The sequence below is a fragment of the Atractosteus spatula genome, chromosome 10 (assembly GCF_055471065.1).
Source record: "Atractosteus spatula isolate fAtrSpa1 chromosome 10, fAtrSpa1.hap1, whole genome shotgun sequence".
Lineage (NCBI taxonomy): Eukaryota > Metazoa > Chordata > Actinopteri > Semionotiformes > Lepisosteidae > Atractosteus > Atractosteus spatula.
The window spans coordinates 6314528-6334021 of record NC_142715.1 but is presented as its reverse complement, the minus strand read 5'-3'; the positions used below and the strand labels follow the sequence as shown (position 1 = coordinate 6334021).

Genomic DNA, 19494 nt, shown 5'->3' with positions numbered 1-19494 from the left:
TGGAAGTTAAGACGATTTTTGTCCACTATTTGCAAACCCTGTCTAATTGTCCTAACAGTTAGAACCAGAAACCTATTATTTTCAGTGTCCAGATCTCCTGGCCCCCTGCCTTGCATATGCATTCTTCAAGTAACGCATTGCGTGCTCCTTTATTTCTTTTTCTGTTGATGTAGGGTGGGACTTCAGCACTGCAGCTAGGAGAAAATTATATATTACTTCCCAAATAAATGATGATTAATATCTTCTTTAGTATAATCTAAAAAATGAACGGTTTACTAAGCTCAAAGCTGAAATAAATGTATAAAATTTGGCTTGCATCATAGCAGTTGAGCAATAAAGTCTGTCCTAATTAAAGAGTACCCAAAGTTTGAAAGTACAACATAGAATAAGAATAAGAGAAACGGCAAAACGATTTTGTGTCATCTTCCCCATTCACACTATTTTATGTGCCATTTTTTGCTTATTCACGTACTATTTTAATCAAAATAATATTAAGAAAGATCTGTATGTATTCAGATAGTATTATTATTATTCATACTTACTCGTCAAAAGAGGATTGCTCAGATATTTGCGGATAAATACTTCAATCTTCTACGTTTGAAAAACGTGTCCAAAATGGTGACCAACGAATACTAGCAATGCATTGTGGTATTTAACCGGAAAATATGCTGGGTTAGATATTTTCTCAACGTATGCGTTTATTAATGTTGTCGATATTATGATTGAAATTTAACATTGATAATACATCGCGGCTATGTGCCCCCTGCTATGTGCTGATGTGCAATTTTAACGCATGCAGTTAGTAAGGATTGGTCACTGTTGTATGGTATTATATATAATGACATTATGGAATAGGATGGGGACAGGCCTGGCATCACGGGGGAGGGAGGAGTGTCACCCCTTCAGTTTTGGGCAAAAAGATTTACCTATCTTAATTAGCGCCCAAAAAAATAGTTGTACTTTGTCAATGGTCAGACAACACTAAATGACAATAACAGTCACTCGGACTGTTTGATGTGCAGGAGGGCTATCCGTCCAGGAACTGCACATACTGTATCAGTGTCATTATTGAGTGTCAACATTACGATCCTGTTTGCTCAGGTGGACCGATTCCTTGCAGTAGTTTATCATCATACTTAAAATCGTTATATAACTAGGACTAGTTATAGCAGTCTGTGCTTTCTATCGGTTTTACAACAATTTTTTCTTAACGATTCAGAACCTCCATCGATGTAGCTGCAAAAATGAACGCTTGTGGTACTTTTCGCTCCAGGCAATACAAACCACGAGAGTGCCGAAAAATGTGAAACTGAACTTCATCGCAAATACCAGATTGCTAGTCGTTATCTTCTATCATGAAGCACTAATCAATGGCATAGCTGCGAGATCCCCGGGCACTGCGCACTGATGGGGGACGGGGTGTCCAGGAAATGGTATCAACTTTTCTCAAGAAAATAAAAATAGAAACTCTATAGGCACTCAAACATTTTACTGTTTTTTTCAGGCAGGTGCACCGTGTACGAAGTAAATTCTTTTCGCAGTAATTAATTTATTTATTATATTTATTACTTTATTTATTATACACGTGCAAATAAAATAATTACTGCGAAAAGAATTTACTTCGTACACTGTGCAGAGTGCCGTATACTCCTAGTTGCGGCATACACGATACATACAGTAAAAAGCCTCAGGCACTGTGTTAGATGTATTTTTGACGTTATATATGCGTTTATTCATGTCGTCGATTTTACGGTTGCAATTCGACGTTGATTATACGTCGCGGCGACGTATACATACGTATAGCCGTATTTTCGCTGTGAATATACGTATATTCGACGAATCACTGCCCACTGGGCAGTATCTGGCCGAGGGCGAGAAGAGCACGAGGTTCTTCTTCGGCCTGGAGCAGGAGAGGCAGCGCAGCTCCTACATCAAGGAGCTGGTGGGATAGGACGGTGTGCAGCTCTCTGCCCCTGAGGCTGTTAGGAATGAGGTGTTTTCTTTTTATAGCGCCTTGTTCTGGTCCGAAGGGGTGGATGAGCAGCAGACCCGGGCTATGCTGGCCGGGGTGAGTACGCGCCTGTCACAGAGCGATCGTGAGCTCTGTGACAGTGCGCTGAGCTTGCAGGAAGTGCTTGAGGCACTTCGGGGCTCGTCTCCTAACAAGAGCCCCGGACTGGGACGGGATCTCCTCCGAGCTCTACAGACACTTTCAGCAGTCCCTGGGGCCCCTCCTTCTGGAGGTGTTCCAGGAGATTGCCAGGACCGGCGCTCTGACCCCATCTATGAGAAGGGGGGTGATCTCTCTTGTCTACAAAAAGCAGGGGGATCCCTCCCTTTTGAAAAACTTTCGCCCGATCAGCCTGTTGAACTCTATAAGATCCTAACTCGTGTTCTCTCCCTCAGGCTCGGGAAGGTTCTGCCCAGGATCCTGTCACCTTCGCAGACCTACTGCGTCAAGTGGAGAGACATCGCGGATACGGTGTGCTCCATCAGAGATGTCGTGGACTTTATGTGGGAGCAGCCGAGGGGCGGATACGTCCTGAAACTGGACCAGGAGAAGGCCTTCGACAGGGTGGAGCATTCCTTCCTGTTTGAGGTCTTGAAGAGCTTCGGCTTCGGCGAGGCCTTCATCTCCTGGGTGAGGCTCGTGTACAAGGGGATCGTGAGCTGTGTCAAGGTGAACGGTTCCCTCACGAGCTTCTTTCCAGTGACCAGGTCAGTGTGGCAGGGCTGCCCTCTGTCGGCTCTGCTCTACTCCTTAGTGGCTGAGCCCCTGGGTCTGGTGATCCGCAGTAAGGAGGGGGTGTGCGGCGTCGCCTTGCCTGGGGGCACCGCCACCTCGTTGATCTACCAATATGCTGACGACACCACACTGATGTTGGCAGAGGTGGCGGAGATCTCGGCCATTTTGGAGGTGATGTAGGCCTACTGCGCTGCCTCGGGCGCCAAGGTAAACTTGGAGAAGTCTGATGTCATGCCGGTGGGGAGGGCAGACCTGGTCACGGGTCACCTGGAGGTCCTTGGCGTCTACATTAGCGCTGATGAGCAGGCCACTGGGCTTCTCCTGTGGAAGGAGAAGCTCATTAAGATGAGGGCCAGGCTAAATCGGTGGAGACACAGGTCCCTGACCCTTAGGGGAAGGGTCCTGCTCGATAACACACTGTGCCTGTCCCTCTTGTGGTACCCACTGTCTGTGATGCCTCTTCCTGAACGGGTAGAGAACGAGATTAGGCAACTGGTGGTGGGATTCGTGTGGGAGGGGAAGCCTCCGCGGGTCGCTCATGACACCCTCATTGGGGAAATCTCCAGGGGTGCACCACCAGCATGTTCTACAGGCTGATGGTGGCGAAACGGTTCAGAGCGCCGGTCTCAGAGGTGTTCTGGGGTAAGATCTTCCGCCACCTCGAGCCGGCATGGATCTGGACATGTCTGAGGCTGCCTTTCCTGCCCCAGAGATGCGAGCAGCTGGACTTCTTCATCCATCACAACTGCGTTTTCACCAAGATTGTGCTGCAGCGCTTCCATGCTGGGGAGGACTCCCTCTGCCCGGTGTGCGGGCAGTGGACGGAGGGGCTGCTGCACCTCTTTGTCAGTTATGATGGATTGAAGGATTTGAGGGCGTACTTGACGGATCTGCTGGATGGCCTGTTTTGCTCTGTTCGAGGAACTGTTCTTGACGGGGTGCCCTGGAAAGAGCTGTTCCTTTTTGGATACCGCGGGTCTGAGGGGGGGAGTTAATGCGATTTTAGTGAACCTCCTCCTCAGCCTAGTGAGGGCAGCTGTCTGGGAGAGGAGGAACCTGGTGATGTACAATGGCTTGAAGCCAGACCTTGTCAGGCTGTACATCGCCAGGGTGAAGGACTGCTTCTCTCTCAGCCTGGCCTACTGCAGGGCTGTGAGGCAGATGGCCAACTTTCACAGGATCTTTTTAAAAAATAACATCTTTGTGGACCTGCGGGAGGAAGGCCTGTATTTCCGGCTCTGAGGGTGGGGGTGCTTAATGTCTCTGGATAGATAGAGAAGTCTTGGAATTGGAAAATATTTTACCTTTGTGGTTCAGTGTTGTTATATGTATTTTGTTTAGTTGTTTTAGTGCCTTAATTTTCTTTTTCTTCTTCAACCTTGTTTTGTATATAGATATGTTTGATTGTTGTTGTATTTGTCTTTTAATTATATTCTCTTTGTTTTTAAACCATGTAAATATTTTAGTGCTTTTTTGATAAATAAAAAACACACAAAAAGGAGTTTTTTTATTCTGATCATGAACCTTATATGTTGCCAGTTTTACAAGTCCGCAAAGGATCGAGTAAAGGTTTGCCAGCTGAAAAGAGACACAGCGCTTCGGCTGTGTAGACTTGTTCGGCTGGCGTTCTGGGAGTCGCGTTTTTCAGAATTGTATTGAGATTGTTTTCCACAGAGCTCAGATGTCAAAGCACAGCAGCAGCTCTCCACAGCGATCCTCTATAGCGCCCTTTCTCCCACAGCTCCGTCCTTATTGGAAGGAAGCAAGAGTGAAATAGTGAAGTGAAATAGAGCGGGGACGAAGGTAGTGAAGAGAGAGAACGTGGGAAGAAGAGAAAAACGCAAGGGAAAAAAAGCAGCGTCGTAAAAGAGGTGACGGAGCTGTCCTCTCTATAAGAAGGGTGCCAGTGAGCCATGCTCTTACCTATGGCCACACCCCCTTGAGCACGCCTGATATCGTCTGATCTCGGAAGCTAAGCAGGGGCGGGCCTGGTTAGTACTTGGATGGGAGACCGCCTGGGAATACCAGGTGCTATAAGCCTTTAATTGCAGGAGGCACCCTATCTCCGCTCACTCGCTCATTCTCCTGTTCACACGTGCAGTGCGGCTTTTTGGCTTTTTATTTGTCAGCTTTGGTGAGACACAGGTGCTTGTGTATTAGCATGAGCGTTTTTTATTCTTATCATGAACCTTATATACAGTATCTCTACATCCCATAACCTTTAACGGCAGGTGCCTGGGTGTGGACATGTTGTGATGTAATATTTATTTTAAAAGTAAACATTTTAGTAAAGTCTGTTATATTGTTAAAATCTATAAGCGTTATAAATATCAATTTTTGCTCGTGCTTATAAGTTATCGCTGCTAAATGTGTCTTATTCAATTATTTTAACACTTTTATGACCTATCCACTAAAATATAAAGACCTCACAACTGCATTCCCTCGGTGCTTCCCTACCACCCTAACCCAATTTCTATCCCCAGGACCATCATTAACAATGACTACGTTTTACAGGACGATCCCTCCATTGGTACTCTTTTTTCCGACCGCCCAATCATCTCTTATCGCTGACCACCACATAAGCTTCTTGTTCACAGCTCCCTCGCACTTGGCACTTTCGCCTGTAATAGCACTCGCTGCATCACTTGCAAATACATATCTAACGACATTCAGGGCATCACAGGACAATTCCGGATAACCCTGACAACATCCTGTGTCTCATTTACTGTATCTCTTGCAAAAAATGCCCAGCTATCTACATTTGGGAAACCGAAAGGAGACTAGGAGAATGCTTCAGAGAACATATTAGGGCTGGGAAGGTTAAAGATTTCTCCAAGCCCATAGTTTTTCTTTTCACCTCAAATAGCCAGGATCTCTCAATGACTGACTTATTTTAATGTAATCTTCTCTATTCTCTTGCAGGTTTTGACTTCACACCTTTCTTCACCTCTCTCCATTTTGCACTTCCTGAGTGGCCTCTCTGCTGCTCCTGCCTCCTCCCCTCTCCCAGCTTTTGTTCTTCTGTGCTATTTAATCTTTGTAATCTGCCCTGTCTTTCTCACACCTGAAGAAGGCTTCACAGCCGAAACATTGAGTTTTCTCTCTTCTCTTTTCAGTATGGAATAAACCTATTACTTGTTCATTTGCAGACTACACATGCTGACATAGTTTAGTTCAGGTGGGTAGCTGCTTCAATATACATTTGTAAATGTCAATTTAAAACTGTAAAAATAGTAAGATTGTAACTCCACTTTAAAACGTGGCAAGAAATAGACACATGGCAGGCTACACCCTGGAAAGGACACCCGTCCATCCCAGGGCAAAGATATAAAAAATAAACATATAGGCAGCACATATCAAGCCTTACAAGAAATCATTAACACCCTCAACACACACCACAGGTCCATTAAACTCAAATACACCAAGCATGGTAGCCTGATAGACTTCCTAGACACCAACACATACAAGGTTTCTTCCTTCAACAACACAGACAAACTGGACATCAAGGTATTTTTCAAAGACACATTCACACGGCTTACTGCACAAGGATAGCTTCCACCCAAAACATACTTTCAAAGGACTGGTAAAATCACAACTCCTACACTTCCACAAAATCTGTACACAACAACAAGACTTTGAGGAAGCCAAATACACACTCTTCCAAGCTTATGCCAGAGAAGATACATATGAAGTTTCCTCAAAAATGTGGCACAAACATTTCTAAATAGAAAAACTCCAGATGACAGAAAAATACACCTCAACACATCATATTCTCAACTCAGCATAAAAACCAACCAAAAACCATGATATTAGAAAACACATACTGAGGGAGCACAAAATCATATCTGCACACAGAAAAAAACAAAAACCTTCAGCATTAATTAGTCCAAAGCAAGCTAAAACCTGTACAAAACAGATCATATACACCAAGAGCCAAACATTTCATAACAGAAAACAACGATCCAAAACAAAGAAACTAAAGAAATCTTCCAGTTGCAAAGGGCACTCTCAGAAAACATCAATAACGCCATCTACAGCATCCAGTGCAAAAAGTGTGGGGTGACCTATGTGGGGGAAATGGGTAACTCCATCCGAACCCAGCTGACACAACACAGGTACAGATGTAGCCATTCAAAATGCGCGGGCGATACCGCATTATTTTGCGGTACGCTGTACGCAGTCTACCGCAAGCTACCGGTAAATACCGCGAGTTACCGTAAATTCTCCTATAATACGACAAGCAAAATAATAGTATCCGGAATTTCCGCAAGGTGGAGCTAATAAAGCTCAACCTCTCATGTTTGAGCTGTGGCCATCAAAGTCTTTAACGAAGATATTACTAATAGTATTAAAAATGAATGACCTTGGACAAGCTGTAAGTGTAAACTCAAAGTATTGCCCTGGTCAACATTCTTTTTTTCATTGACCATCTTTGTAAAAGTAACACCACAGCATTTCGCAATCACGCATTTGTTTCCAATCATGCAAAGTACAGTGATTCACCATGCCTTTCACATGCTCATAAAAGAGATTGATTTAGGAACATAAACATATTACCGTATGCAAACTGTACTGTATACAGTATGTATATGTATATTTAATGTCTTAACTGTGCCCGTTTAAGTATTGACTATTCATATCTAATTTTACCACTGAAGGGAAATCTTAGTAGCTGAGCATAAAAAGAATAGGAGCATACTGCAACGCGTGTGAAGGCCATAAACGATATTAATTTTGGAACATAAACATACAGTATATGGCTGGTCTCGGTACTTTAAAGAAAACATACACGAAACATGGTTTCATTATGACCAGAATCTGTCTTGAGATATTTTTAACTTGATTTACAGTATTTGAGAGGTATGTCTTAACACCGATACTACAGTGCTTAAGTACTGCTCACGTATATGTTTCTAGGTTTATATTATGCATTTCATAAGGTCAAATTACTTTTGAGCAACTAATAAGAAGCGCGAAACGGTATGCGTTTTAGTTTCGTTTCGTGCTGGGACCCGTGGATTGATTAGAGATATCAAGTACATACAAGTCATTTTTTAAATGTTGTAGTTCGTCTTGAAAAAATGTTACGAGTACATCATCTATCAACAATTACACAGGTTCTGTTTCCATATTGCGGATTTTGGTTACGTAATATTATTTTCTAGATTTCACGTTGTGAATATATGATTTGGGCAAACAGAGCCGCAAAGAAGTACATTATGGGTTGTTGTTTTTTTTATGCAGTTTTATCTAGAACAAGCGATGCTTAAACCTTTGTCTGATTCTTGTGAAACTATCCACACGACAGTTACAGTACCTAGGAGTTGACTTCAGTGATGTCACTGATGGGATGTTTCTAAAAATCCATCCTCTGTAAAACGTCTTCTCTAGTTGTCCTGCATATGTATTCGCTAATGAAGCTGTGTGTTCTGAGCCTGGATCTCTACATTTCTGTATGAACCAGCTTAGAGGGCTAAAGACAGCTTGTGTTTAAATTGAGTGTAAGGCAATTTATGCTTCTAAAGTCATGGTCAGCATTTATTATTGTACTGTGCTGTAAACTTGTTCTGTGCCAAGTCACATTATTTAATAGCGTTTTTATAGCGTTATCAAATCCGGTGGAGTTTCCTGACTCCCATGTCACATGGTCTGTGATTGAAACTTGTAAAACCGGTTTAATTCGTCACAGCCAGCACTCCGGTTGTAAAGTAGAAGCAGGCGAGATTTCCAGCGAAAAACACCTCCCCCTTCTTCAGGTGTGAGGGTCTTCTGCTCAGAATGAAACGCTAAAATGTAATGTAGGCTCTGAATGGGTTCAATTGTGATTTGGGCTTGATTAAGGTCGCTGCCTTTCATCTAAAACCCTACTTGAATCCTTCTAAACTAAAAATCAGTGTTTGTGAGTTCTAAATAAAGAGGTATCCAGGTAACAGTGAAACGGGCGGACAGTCTGGGGAGATCGCCCGTTTTCCATGTAAATAGTTCCCTGGTTCCGCACCCCTTGGTGTTTCTCTCGCTCTCTCTCGGGTCACCTGATCATTAGCTCGAAAGATTTGAGTGCTTTGTGTATATTCTAATGGTAGTGGGGGCAGGGTGTGTGGGAACAGGTTTGGTTGAAATTGCATTGGAGATCTATGTTCTTCACACCTGAAACATTTTCTCTGAAAGCATTTTCTTCGCAGTTTAACCGATCTTGTTACAGCATGTTACAGTTTACTATTATTAACCATATTAATTTTAAGTGCTTAATGTAAAATCTTGTAAAAATATATTTTCATTGTTCAAATATACATTAAGTCTGACTATCATATAATAAGTTAAATACAAAACTAAAGAAAAAATAGGGTTAAATATAATTCAAAATATTTTGCTAACAATGTTAACTGTTTATGAATAATAAAATGTTTTAGCTAAGGAGTAGGATGGCACAGTTGTTAGTATGTTTTTTGTTTTGTTTCTTTTTCATAAATACAACAGTAGTACCTGATGTCTCAGTGGCTTTCAAAATTAAATTATGCATGCAAACCTGTGAACTAGAAAGATAACTAAGATATCCATCCATTTATAATGGTGGCAAAGTGGTTAGCATTGCTATCTTGCAGCACTGGGGTCCTAGGTTCAATTCCTGCCATCCTGTGTGTGTGGGGTTTACATGTTCTCTCTGGGTTACATGGTTTTTCTCCATATGTGTGATATGACTCCCTCTCGCACTCCAAAACATACTGGTAAGTTAATTGGTTTATGGGAAAACTGGCCCTGGTGTGTGTGTGTTTGTGTCTGTCTGTCCTGTGATGGACTGGCGCTATGTCCAGGGTGTATTCTGCCTTGTGTCCGTTGCTTACTGGGATAGGCTCCAAATCCTCTGTACTGGATAAAGAGATTAGAAATGGAAGTAAAGGCACTGTGTGGATGGAACTATACACAGTGTTAGAAACCCACTATGAAATGGCAGCATCTCACTGAGAATAAAATATTTTATACTGCTGGCTTAAGGAAACAGCCTTTCCACCTCTCTTGCACATCAGTATCCATACCTAGTTATTTAAACAACTTGCCTCTAATTATAAACATCTTAATATGCTGGCTCTGTGGATCCGCATCAGCTATGTTTGCCCATTCCTTCAATTCATGTGCATCCAACACACAGTTCAATGCCAACAACTACACATAATCTAAAATACAATCCTTATTTCAGTATCTATGTAAACATATAGTCTGTTAACTTCATCATCTTCATCAAAAGTATGCCTAACCCCATTAGGAAGTGTTCTTGTTATAAGTGTATTCCTCAGCTTTCCCCAAACTATCTTCTTCTTGCCAACATCTCTAGTCTTTTATCCTGCAATAACTCAGCCAACACTTAAATCTCCAAAAGCTGCTTGTGTTAATTTCTTTAAATCACAAATATCATGTGTAAATACTGGCCATGTAATACTCTGCATTGTGGAATAATAGTTTATTTTAAAGGGAACTAGAGAAACTAAGAACTAGAGAAATCTAGTTTTTTTCTAGAATTAATAAATGCACATCCTGTTCACTGAGGAAATTAAATCCACACTGAGCAATCTTCAATATGTTCAGAATATGACAGCAAGAATCCTATCAGGGATGCATTACACCTGTTTTCAAGTCCTTGCACTGGTTACCTATCAGATTTCGAGTCAACTTCAAAATCCTTATCCTCCTTATATACTGTCCTACAACTGTTATTATTGATCTCCGAATTATTGTACTTGACATGACTTCATTCAGCCTTTCCTGAACGTCTATGACAGGCAGAGAGAGTGCTGTTTCTGGTGCGATCTTTTACAGCTGACATTTCACTGTTTTAAACGAACAAGAAATTAGATTGCTCATAAATCACTTATTCTATATAAACACAGCGTAATTGCCCTCCGAAAATCTTCTTTTTCTTGTTCGTTTTAGAGACCTTGATCGAAACTGATTTTAGATGTCAGAAAGGATTTATTTTCTCTGTATTTCCTACATTGCTTTGTCGAGATTTTAACTTTATATCTAACTTTATATCTAGGCTCAGATTTCAACTATAAATCGTACAGTAATTAATAGCAGTAAATACTGATGTTTATACATAAAAAAGTCATGCCTTGGAGTATAGACCCCCAAAGGAATGCCATAGACTCAAACTGCAAAATAAACACATACAGAAAGAAAGTATTTGTATTGTAATTGCAAATCCTGGTACTGTATGAGTGATTGGTATGACTTTCCTCATTACAAATCTCTTATTAGAATTTAAATTTCTCTGTAACTCCAGGTCAGAACAGAGAAAATGTAACTGCCTTAAGGAGTTTACGATTATGAAAAATAGAAGGATAAGCATGATACGTATGTCTTTTGTCATTTTCTAAGTCATGTTACTGAGCACCAAATCTTATTGAGAATATGAATCCATTTAAGGTTTATACCATTAAAGTAACGGTTTATTCCATGCTGAAAATGTTTGTACCAGACTTTTTTGAGGCCTGTTTAATTGTGTCTGAAGTCTGATGTTGTAAATTTTATTGTTAAAAAGATCCATGAAAATGTCACTACTAAAGTTAGCTGGTACTGTTGGTACTGTAAGTGGCAAGTAGAGCTCATATTTTAGATTTTGTGTAGTTGCTAGCGTTGAACTGTGTGTTGGATGCACATGAATTGAAGGAATGGGCAAACATAGCTGATGCGGATCCACAGAGCCAGCATATTAAGATGTTTATAATTAGAGGCAATTTGTTTAAATAACTAGGTATGGATACTGATGTGCAAGAGAGGTGGAAAGGCTGTTTCCTTAAGCCAGCAGTATAAAATGTTTTATTCTCAGTGAGATGCTGCCATTTCATAGTGGGTTTCTAACACTGTGTATAGTTCCATCCACACAGTGCCTTTACTTCCATCCATTTCTAATCTCTTTATCCAGTACAGAGGATTTGGAGCCTATCCCAGTAAGCGACGGACACAAGGCAGAATACACCCTGGACATAGCGCCAGTCCATCACAGGACAGACAGACACAAACACACACACACCAAGGCCAGTTTAAATCTAACCTCAGAACCTTTCTTTTCAGAAGACTTAGTGTCTGTATCTGCTTCATTTTCTAATTTTGGTAGCACCTCTAACTGCTTGTCTTTCTTATATGCATTTACTTTGTAATCTGTGGTCCTTTTATCTGTTTTTACATCTACTGTATTGCTTTGAGATGCCACCTTTAATGGTGATATATCAAATAAAGTTTTTTATTATTGTTATAGGGAAACATGATCAGATTGTCCCTGGTTCAGAAAAAAAGATCTAAAGTATACTAGTTTGTCACTCTTCTAATTCCCTTTGCTAAATGACTTTTCATACTAATCTGATCAATCTAACTGCCAGTTTTCTGTGCTTTCTCTATCCTGCTAGATTTGCAATTATTCTGAAAATTTTCATCTTGAAATAACTCATTTCTCAATACCTTTTTCACTGTTAACATCTTGCAGCAACTCTGCGACAAAATATACACTCTGACAGTTCATCCTGCTACCAACATTAAATAGAACAAATCTTAAGATTTCTATATTTATGTCTTTATTTAGTGGTTTCATTAGTGACAAAGGCTAAGCTTTCTTGGAAAAATGTCTTTTATGTGTTGTGGAAAAAACTGACTTGCTTTAACAAAATATGTTTACAAATCCTTTCACCTGGCATTTTCGTAGTTAGAAATTATGGAACGCTCTGTTAAAAGCAAGGGAGTTTTTATGTCCGTTGCAGTTCTTTTGCAACATGAATATAATTATATCGTTATTAATTTCTTGAGATACGCGATTCCATATTATATTCCCTTTTAATCAAATTCTAAAAGTATGCTTGTTGACTCCGGTATCGTGTTAGTTAAAGACTTCGATGCTTAAAATGTTTAGGGAGAAATGGAATACTGGTGTGTATTTTTTTCTTTAAAGTACCAAGACCAGCCATATACTGTATGTTTATGTTCCAAAATTAATATCGTTTATGGCCTTCACACGCGTTGCAGTATGCTCCTATTCTTTTTATGCTCAGGCACTAAGTAAAAGGAGATGCTTCATATTGCTTGACTAATTTTAAAAACTAAGTTAGAAATGCAGACGCTCCCTCGGTGCGCTGCTCTGGTGCGCCGGCTCTTACACAGTGCCTGTCTGCCGTAAGCGTTACAATATACATACCCAACACTGCTTGTACCCATCTGTCATGCAAATAAAACACCATGAATTGAATTGAATTGAGGGGAGAAGGGGGGGATACTAAAGCCAATACTGGCTCAATGGGCTTTGACGTGCTAATGCGTTGGTTTAACAGTCCGGGTGTGGCAGGCTTCCAATGTCAACTCGACTCGATTGGAAGACAATGAACGTATTTTAGCCCTAAATGAATTAATAGCAAACATGGTTTACATAAAATACATTTTTCCAAGAAAGTTTATAATAATACGATCTATAGTTGAAATCTGAGCCTACTTTAAAAATAAAGGAAAAGCATTTTCAGAGAGCAATCACGCTGTGTTTATGTAGAAAAAGCGATTAGGTTTATGAGCAATCTAATTACCTAATCGCTTAAAACGCTATATAAAATAAAGTTTATTTAGAGATGAATGATCAATGTGGTAGTTTAAATAATGTGAGTCAGGAAACTAACACAGCGCAACCGGATTTAATAACGCAATAAAAACGCTATAAAATAATGTGACACAGTACAGCACAGTACAATAATACTGACCATGACTTTAGAAGCATAAATTACCTTACACTCAATTTAAACACAAGCTGTCTTTCTGTATGAACCTCTAAGCTGGTTCATACAGAAAATGTAGAAATGCATTAGCCTGATTATGATTAAAAACACATAATTAAACACGCGTTTGCGATTTAAATCAGAACACGATTTAAATCAATATAAATGTTTATATTGTAACGCATACTGTCCAGCCTCCATTTCTCTATAAAAATTTACTGTTGCACACACACACACAATAGAAGCAGGAACCGCTGTCAGAAGGGAAGATATGTTCAAAATATCGCAAATATCGATCATGTTGCGATATTTTGAAATATAAAAGTCAACTGATTGTCCATAATATCGCTTACCTATTTTTTTGAAGAAATGTTTGTTAAAATAAAAGTCCAGCACCAGCTGGATTCGAACACACAACCTGCCAGTTGGTAGTCACGCACCTAGACCAGTAGGCTACAAGAGAGCTCGCATGATCAGGCAGGCGAAACAGCCCTACACAGCCCTGCTGCAGTACACGGATATAATCATACCGTTATTAAATTCTTTAGATACGCGATTCCATATTATATTCCCTTTTAATCAAATTCTAAAAGTATGCTTGTTGACTCCGGTATCACGTTAGTTAAAGACTTCGAAGCTTACAATGTTTAGGGAGAAATAGAATACCGGTGTGTATTTTTTTCTTTAAAGTACCAAGACCAGCTATATACTGTATGTTTACGTTCCAAAATTAATATCGTTTATGGCCTTCACACGCATTACAGTATGCTCCTATTCTTTTTATGCTCAGCTACTAAGATTTCCCTTCAGTGGTAAAATTCAATATCTACAACGAGCACAGTAAAGACGTTTACAGTAAGTCTTTCTACGACAGACCAACGGACCACGAGTGCCCCTGTCGGTCAACCAATCACGCCCCGCGGTATCCCGTGTCATCATACCTGCGGTATCTGTACCGCGGTGTCTGTGCCGCGCACTTTGAATGGCTGCATCTGTACATCAGGAACCACGGGATTGGAAAGCAACCCCAACTGGACAGAGATAGAAAGAAAGAAAAAGGAAAGGGAGTGGATCAAAAGACTTAATACTATCTTTACACAAGACCTGAACATCAGAAAAACCGGGAGGGTTTTAGTCGTTGAAAGGAGAGTGCTCTCCTTGTCCCAGATGGTCCTCTCTCGGATAAAATCCGGGAGAAAGAGCTTTGTTCCCCTCTCCTAACTAGCCAGATCCTACAGGGACTGGAACTCTTCACCATACTAACACTTACGCAACAAAGAGAAGAATAATTGAAACCAATCAGCTATGGAAACTCGCACAGCTTGCACAGTCCTACTAGGGAGGAAAACAAAAGACCCTGATTGCTTATTGAGATGTTAATGGTCCATGCATAATCCCCACCAGGGAAAGCAGAAACCCATTCAACTGAAACTGCACCGACTCATACAGAAACGTACAGAAGGAACACAGACCATAGGATACAAACTAGCCCCCTTACAAAACAGGATAAAAACAGGCCAGCAGAGACACAGTGTTCCAGAACAATGCCTGAAGAAGACCCAGGCAGAAACATAGTGACACACAGAAAGGCAAGATTGTCTTCCTATGGAGCCACAGATTCTACAGAGGTAAAGCTGCCTAACAGTGGAAACCTAACGGTGTCAACGAAGCTTTAGGCATTTAAATGGTAAGTATGGATCAATCCAGAGTTGACAACGCACGCAACCGTACGGTCACCCTCCACACTGCCTACACACCAAGCATGTCAAACAGACAGGATACCTTCCAACAAGGAACCAGGATCATCTACAAAATGATCCAAACAGTCCACCATTAACAAATTGTTATTTATACAATCCAGACATTTAATATTATTAGTTCTAAATGTCACGACCACTAACCGGCCCAGACCAGCTCCTAAGAGGTCTAATCAGTCCCAGCAGCAGGGTGATAATTACAAACGCCGCCGCACGTGTTAATTCTCATCAGACGCCTTACCGTGAGGCAGGCTGCATTATTTAAGCCTCCCTTACCCGCATATCACTGCTCGGTATTGAGTTCACTACGTGTTGCTCTACCTAGCGTTTCTTTCCCTTTTGCCTACTGGATTTTCTGACTTCGCCTTTTGCCTTTGGACTTCGTTTCTCGTCTCGACCCTCGGATTGTTTGCTACCAGTGACTATTTTTCGGTATTGACCCTGCAGCTCTTGTTTCGACCACGTACCTGTCTCTCGTTCTGGATTGTTCGCCACCAGTGCCTTTACCGGATCTTGACCTACCTTACGCCTTCGGACTACGACTGGATCCCGCAGATGCGCAAGCTCTTCGCTCCCTCCTCCACCAGCACTCCCAAGCTCTATCTCAGTTACAGCAGTCTGTTCAACTTCTTACCAATCACGGTGCCTGGCTTTCGTGCCCCCAGCACCTTCTACTGCTCCTCCTGCAGTTTCTTCTGCTCAAGCTGCGGACCCGCCCACCCCCCCCCCCCCCCCGAACCTTACCATTTGTTCTTCCTGAAAAATATGACGGTAATCCTTCTGGTTGCAGAGGATTCATTACTCAATGCTACCTCTCTTTTCATCTGCATCCAGAGCGTTTTCCTACGTCGCAAGAACAGATTGGTTTTGCGATCTCCCTGTTGACAGGCAAGGCTTTGGATTGGGCTTCTGTTTTTTTGACCAGAGCAGATTCGCAACCCATGGATTTCAATAGCTTTGCGGATCGTCTTCAGGCACGTTTTTCGCAGAACAATCTGGACCTGGTTCACCTTCGGCTCTCGGCAATTCAACAGGGTGATAGACCTCTACAGGATTATGTGGAGGAATTTCAGTCTCTTGCCACAGAGTCCGCCTGGAACCCAGAGGTGCTTGTTTGCCTTTTCTGTAAGGGTTTGTCAGAGGAGTTGAAGGAACACTTGGTATTCATGCCAATCCACTCTCATTCCCTGGAAGTAGCGATCTCCCAGGTCCTGGAATTGGACACTCGCATCAGAATCCGGAAAGCAGACAGACCCACTGGAAGCAGACGTGGCCCTCCCGAGGCATCGCTTCCTGCTTTGCCAGCTCTGCCACATGCTCCTCTTTCCCTTCAAGAAAAGGAAAGGCGCCGCCGAGAGGCACGATGTTTGTACTGTGCTTCTCCTAACCATCGGCTCGCTACTTGTCCTTCAAGACCACCGTCTGCACCTCGTGCTCTACCGCAGCCTTCAGCTAAGGTCAGCAGTGCTGTTTTTTCCCCAGCCTCTTCTGGCACTCTGTTTCCGGCGGAATTGTCATGGTCTGATACTCATCTTCCCCTGTCGATTTTTGTTGATTCAGGTGCAGAAGGATCATTCATAGACGCTTCCTTCGTCCACCGATGGAATATCCCCGTGGTTTCTGTGTCACCCCCCGTCAGCATTCTAGCCCTAGATGGTTCTCCACTCACCCCTGCTCAGGTTTCTCTGCAAACCATCCCGCTCTCTCTCAGGGTTGGGGCCACTCATATGGAAGATATTTCATTTCTTCTCCTGGACTCGCCTGCCTACCCGCTGATCCTGGGCCTTCCCTGGCTCAGGAAACACGACCCCCACATCTCCTGGGCCAAGAATGAGATAATTGCCTGGAGTCACACTTGCCATGCCAATTGGCCAATTGTTGTCGCCTCCCTGTTAAGGTCTCTGCCGCTATCCTCCCTGTAGATGCTCCACCTTCTATTCCACCTCAATACGTTCACCTGAAACAGGCATTCGATAAACAACAGGCTCTCTTGCTTCCCCCTCATCGAACTTGCGACTGTGTCATCGATTTATTGCCAGGATCACTCCCCCCCAAGGGTTGCATTTACCCTTTAACCCAAAAGGAGAATCAGGCCTTACAAGACTACATTAAGGAAGCCCTAGACTCAGGTTTTATTCGCCCCTCCTCTTCTCCTGTCTGTGCTGGTTTCTTTTTTATTGAAAAGAAGGATGGCTCATTGCGCCCATGCATCGACTACAGGGGGTTGAACTCCATCACAATTAAGCATCGCTACCCTCTGCCTCTAATTCCAGCGGCTTTGGTGTCCTTACGTGGAGCCACCATCTTTTCAAAATTGGATTTACGTGGGGCTTATAACCTTATCAGGATATGGGAGGGGGACGAATGGAAGACGGCCTTTATGACTACGCATGGGCACTATGAATACCAGGTCATGCCCTTTGGCTTTGTCAATGCTCCGGCTGTCTTCCAGTCCTTTATGAATGATATTTTTAGGGACATTATTGGTAGCTTTGTTCTGGTATATCTCGATGACATTTTGATTTTTTCTACCAACCCTCAGGATCATGTCCACCATGTACAGGAGGTCTTGTCAAGATTGATTAACAATAGGCTCTATGCTAAGCTGGAAAAATGTGTGTTCCGTGTCTCCAAGATCCATTTCCTCGGTTACAGTATCTCTCCTCTGGGTGTGGCCATGGACTCATCTAAGGTAGCAGCCATTAACGACTGGCCAGTTCCGCGCAATCTAAAGCAGATCCAGCGTTTTCTGGGTTTTGCTAATTTTTATAGGCGGTTCATTAGGAACTTTAGTTCAGTTGTGGCGCCCATCTCTGCTCTAACTCGCAACCGACCTGGCCGAGGTAAGTGGAACCCGGAGGCGGACAAGGCATTCCTACGCTTAAAGCACCTCTTCAGCACTGCTCCTCTTCTCCGTCACCCGGATCCCTCCCGGCCCTTTGTAGTGGAAGTGGACGCCTCTGCCTACGGGGTTGGGGCAGTCCTCTCCCAGCGTCAGGAAGAAGGACAGGTTCTACATCCATGTGTCGTCTTCTCCAAGAAGCTCTCTCCTGCCGAAGTGAATTATGACGTGGGTAATCGCGAAATCCTTGCTATCAAGCTGGCCCTTGAGGAATGGATTCACTGGCTGGAGGGGGCTCAGTATCCTTTTGTTATAATCACGGACCACAAGAACTTGGCCTACATCCAATCGGCTAAACGCCTCAATTCACGTCAAGCTCGCTGGTCTCTGTTCTTCTCGCGCTTCAACTTCATGATCACCTATACCCCTGGATCTAAGAATGGTAGGGCGGATGCTCTTTCCCGACTTCACGAACCCCCGGATCTGGATTATGCACCCGAACCGATAATTTCAACTAACCGTGTCGTGGCAGCAGTTCGGTGCTCGATTGAGGATCAAGTCAGGCGGGCCCTGGACAAGACCACCATCCCGCTCCGTTGCCCCGTGGACAAATTGTTTGTGGTGGATAATTTACGTTCGGCGGTTTTACAGTGGAGTCATGACTCACGGTTCGCAGGCCACCCTGGGGTCAAACGTACTTTGGATCTCCTGAGTAGGGACTTCTGGTGGCCTACCATGAGAGCGGATGTAGCAGACTATATTCGAGCATGTCCTACCTGTGCCAGAACCAAGACCCCGCATGCCAGGAAGATGGGTCTCTTGCACCCCCTCCCGGTCCCCTACCGCCCTTGGTCTCACATAGCGGTGGATTTCATCACGGATCTCCCCAGCAGTCAAGGTAATACGGTTATCATGGTGGTCTCAGATCGATTTTCCAAATCAGCCCACTTTGCTCCGCTCCCAGCCTTACCCACGGCCCAGGAGATGGCAATGCTGTTCGTCCAGCACGTATTTCGCCTACATGGTTTGCCCAGGGATGTGGTCTCAGACAGAGGTCCCCAGTTTGTCTCGGCCTTTTGGAGAGCTTTTTGTCAGGCCCTGGGCACTCATGTATCCTTAACGTCGGGATATCACCCTGAAGCCAATGGGCAGGTGGAGAGAACTAATCAAACGCTCCTGGCTTTTCTTAGAGCCTTCACTTCATCTTCCCAAGATGACTGGTCATCTTTACTTCCCTGGGCAGAGTACGCTTATAACTCCCTTACATCCTCCTCCACAGGCCTCTCTCCCTTCCTTTGCTCCTTAGGTTACCAACCTTCCCTCATCTCTGACGCCCCTCTGGTTACGACAGTTCCTTCTCTGAGACAATACATCTCGAAGTTAAGGAGGATCTGGAAGGTGGCT

The 19494-nt window shown here is 43.0% G+C and overlaps 1 pseudogene; it reads left to right on the top strand.

Annotated features, from left to right (window-relative positions):
• The first annotated feature begins 4667 nt into the window (after positions 1 to 4667).
• Positions 4668 to 4786, top strand: LOC148824627 (5S ribosomal RNA; annotated as a pseudogene).
• Positions 4787 to 19494: the final 14708 nt, after the last annotated feature.